Consider the following 4,663-nt stretch of genomic DNA (forward strand, 5'->3'; position numbering starts at 1 on the left):
TTTTGCGAGGGTGGGAGTCCCAGGTAACGCCAGACGCTTCCACTCAGCTGAGCGTGGGGGCGCATGCGCACCTCACCCCAGGCCTGTCAACATTACGAGTTGCATACTTGCACTTTATTTATTCACTCATCTATACGCACCAATCGGCAATATCAGTTCATACACAGTACAGCAAGACTGAAAATACGTTGAAATATTATGTCTAGCTGAGCGCCACTATATGATGAGGAAATAAACATGTCCCTGACCTTCTTTTAACGAAAAGTGAATGCCAGTTTGGCATATATGGTGGAAGAAAATACGTCATTGCCAAATTTCGACCGTATATTATGTTCGATCAATTCATAGTAGTAAGCAAACGACAAAAACATGACTCCACAGTTTACATTCATACCTGACTTAAAGACAACAAATATGCTGATTGCCGAGATGAATGAATGCCGAAGTGATAAAATCCGCTGTCGAACTTTCAAGGTACGACGGTAACGAAAAAGCTCTAAGAACATCCTGCTTCAGTCTTCAAATAATAAACTTGAACATTAAACTTTCTTCATCTCTAGTGGAAAAACAATGAAAGCGAACTGTTTATTCGGATAGTTTAATTTGTGGTGCCCTTTACATGGGGTGATGAAGGATCATGACGATTCGCCTTCACAACCAAAAAAACAACCGTCTGGACGATTCCCCGTCTTTTATATACACTGCATTTTATTTAGCATGTGTACTAGTTTTTGAGTTACATGAGTTATAAAAATGATGGTGGTTTATTGTTTTTATAGTAAATGTAAAATGTAGCATCAACTGGTCGGTAACGGAAAAAAATATAAATATATTAAACGCGGCCCAGGCGTTGTACGATAACTATCATCCTTTAACGTTAGGCTACATATAAGACATTAGCATTAATACAAGTGTCTAGTAGCCATAAATGAGCGACTGATAAACGCCCAGTGATATAACTATGTGAAACTTTTACATTTTCTAACTGTATATGACTGTTTTTGCTGAAGGTGTGTGGCACCTTCGTTTGTTGTATAAGTACTCTGTACACCTTTTACAACAATAAATATTTCAATGTTCAATATATTTGGGGGGCGGGCCGATTCAAGAGGATAAACACGGATCTAACTCCGTAGTGATGAAGTGGAAACACTTCCTAATCGGCTTAGCCCTTTATTGTAAAACAAAGTTTGTCTAACTCGCGCTAAGGTTACAGCATGTTAAACAAATATGAATTTTACAATAGCCGTATAAGCTACCACTTGAGGTTGGAACTAGCACGCAAAATTTATTGAAAAAAAAAAAAAAATGCCTCCATAACCAGTTTTCACTACAGACTTTAAAAATTATAAAATTAAGCTAAGATATTGTGATATGAAATATATGCCTCTATTAATTAACGGCTTTTTACGGTATTTTTACGGTATTCCTAACAGTGTTAGAAAACGTTACGTTAGTGAAAAACTATCACCTGCTGTAGGTCGGCATGGGCATTAAATGAAGGTCGAAATTGATACCCAATTGAAGTTCTATGATATTCGTTCTAAATCCATTTGGCGAAGCTACCCTAAAACTTTCCATGTTCTTTTGGGAGATACCATAATAGAAAACCTAATGAACCCTTAAATATAAATGGGTAACGTATCTATCCTACTCTGGCAAACGTTTGATGGTTTTACTCCAACTGGAAAACCTCTTAGGGTCTAAGAGTTGAGAAATTGTCTCACTAGACTCACTTTAGCTCTTGAACGTTGAAAGGCGCCTCGTCTACTTTACACTGGCTATTGTCATCCGATTTTACTCGCCAGTGGGAAACTTCCCGAGAATAAGTGGTACTGTACCTGCCTGGCGAGAAACTTCCCGAGAATAAGTGGTACTGTACCTGCCTAAACAGGCACTTCAATAAGTTTTGCCTTTTTAATGATTTGTGGATAAGGACGTCCACCATTCAATCAGTCGATGTAGTGATTAATGCCTTTAGGTGACTCTACAGTACACTGACTGGCAAGTCGAATGGTTTACTGTACGCAAGGAAACCATTTACTACGCTGGGTGGTGAGCATATAACCAAAATGTAGTCTAGTGAGTTAGGTGCTCCAACTGGATTGGGCCCGCAAGGGTTTTCATCCTTGGACTGTTGGCGTTCATTGATTACATAATGCTACTTAGGAGCGAGTGAGGCTGGTTACCCTTCCCTGTCCCGGAACACACACACACACACACACACACACAGTTACTGAATACAATGTACAGTAGACGCAGGGCAAGCCTTTTGTCTTCGTTCACATAAATTTTGCACTTGTCTTTCCAGTATGGTTTGTTCTACTATTCATACACCGATATACACAATGATGGATCCCTGACTATAGACTTCATGGGCGGAACTTGACAAGCAATAAGAAAGTTCAAACATAACGCCAATGATACGACTATGCACGGGTGAGTCCATTTGCAAGACGTCTGAACATCTTATCCAGTCTTCTATCACGGGGACGTTGATGGTGAAGTCACTGAATGGGATAACATCGTGATATGGGCTGATGTCAGAATTAGGGGCGATGTCAGGGGATCGGGTGATGTCACATATCTGGGTGCTGCGTGTGGATGGGAAGGTGTCAACGTGGGGTGATATTTGGTGATGAAGTGATGTCAGGAAATTGGGGACAGAAGCATGTCTCGGGATGGGAGATGGGGTGATGTCAGGGGAATGGGTCATATCAAGGGATGGATTGATATCATGGATGGGGCGATATCAGGGTATGAGGTGATGTCAGGTGAAGTAAGTAATGTCAGCGGACGGAGTGATATGGAATGTGGATACCAGCGTCAGGGGATGGGCTGATGTATGATGGAGTGATATCAGGGATGGAGTGATATGAAATGGGATGATGTCAGGGCATAGGGTGACATGGAATGGGGTGATGTCAGGGAATAGGGTGACATGAAATGGGATGATGTCAGGGCATAGGATGACATGGAATTGGATGATGTCAGGGCATAGGGTGATACGAAATGGGGTGAGGTCAGGGAATAGGGTGACATGGAATAAGGCGACGTCGGGGAATGGGGTGATGTCAGGGTATGGGATGATGTCAAGGAATGAGGTGATGTCAGGGAATAGGGAGATATCGGAGAATCAGATGCTGCCAAGGAATGGTGCGATCTGTCGATGGGAAAGTGTTAGGGATGAGGTGACATCATGGACTGGGTTATGTCAAGGAGTGATGTCATGATACAGGGTTTTGTCAGTGGGGACGGAGGTGATGCCAGGGAATCCAGTGATGTCAAGGAATGGGATGATGTCAAGGAATAGGGTGATATGGGCGGGTACGTTAAAATCAGTGGCACGAAATCGCACAAAGACGTCACCACGACTACTATCACCATCACTATCACCATCATCGCACGGACTGACACATTTCTATTACCGAACAGTCATCATCATCACCACTACCACTAGCAATATCAATAACTCATCACGACTGGAGCCATCATCATCACTAACAATATCAATAATATAACTCAATTTCCACAGTGACTATCTCCGTCCCAGTCATCACTGTGCTATCATCACCATCGTCACTATCACCACCATAACTACCACTAAAACACCAACAATGCAACACCATCGTCGTCACTTTCAGTATCATCAACACATCACCTTCACATCACTGGAACTTTCAATGTCAAACAACTGCATCACAAACATTACCATCATTTAACTACCACAACCACCATCAGTAATACTAACTCTACCACCACTGCAAGCTATAACACAAACGTCACCACCAATATCACCACCTGAAACACGTTCACCACCATCACCACTACTGGAACTATCACCACCACTAGCATTAACACCACAACCACCATATCACTGAACTATCACCACGACCATCCTATCACCACTGGAACTATCACCATCACCATCCCATCACAACTGGAACTATCACCATCACTATCCCATCACCAGTGGAACTATCGCCACCACTATCCCATCACCGCTGGAACTAGCCTCACTACTAGCACCATAAATTCCCTCACCCAGTACCAATAAATACGACTCCGATTCTCGATTAATACCCTCCCGAGTCTTCTCACAACACGCACACAGCGCGCTATATAATTATCGAATAAACACCTCGCTTTATTCAACTAACGCAAACACCAAAACCTAAACAGTAACTGGCAGAGCTCGGAGGAAAGTCAATACTAGACCACAATATCAATTAATTAACGTTTACAAGATTATTCAGAGGCGCTTTCATTCCCCCGCTATGGCCGTTGTCCGCTAAGCTCCGGCCGTATGAACTCGCTCAATTTAAATCACAATAAGCCGTTATCGCAGCCGACATCCGAACGCGCGCCAAGTTCAAAAAAGATTTAAAAGCTTTAGGCGCCAAACGGAGTCAACGGCGCTTTCTGGTTGGGAGGATGGAGAACTGGGGTGGGGGTGGTTGTGGGGGGGGGGAGGGACGGGGGGGGAGGCCGAAATTCAGATGTGGAATAACAGTGGAATGGCGATGGGGAGCTGCGGGCCGTGTAGAGCCATCGCTAAATTATTGTTGGATATAGAATTTCTCCCTCTTGCTTTCGGCCCTCTTTGTTCTTTGCCAGCTATTATACTTTTTTCACACTGTTGGAAACTGGAATTCTTCCCTTT

Source organism: Coenobita brevimanus, chromosome 94, assembly GCF_032717465.1.
Source record: "Coenobita brevimanus isolate Jiangsu-jjx chromosome 94, ASM3271746v2, whole genome shotgun sequence".
NCBI classification, from domain to species: domain Eukaryota; kingdom Metazoa; phylum Arthropoda; class Malacostraca; order Decapoda; family Coenobitidae; genus Coenobita; species Coenobita brevimanus.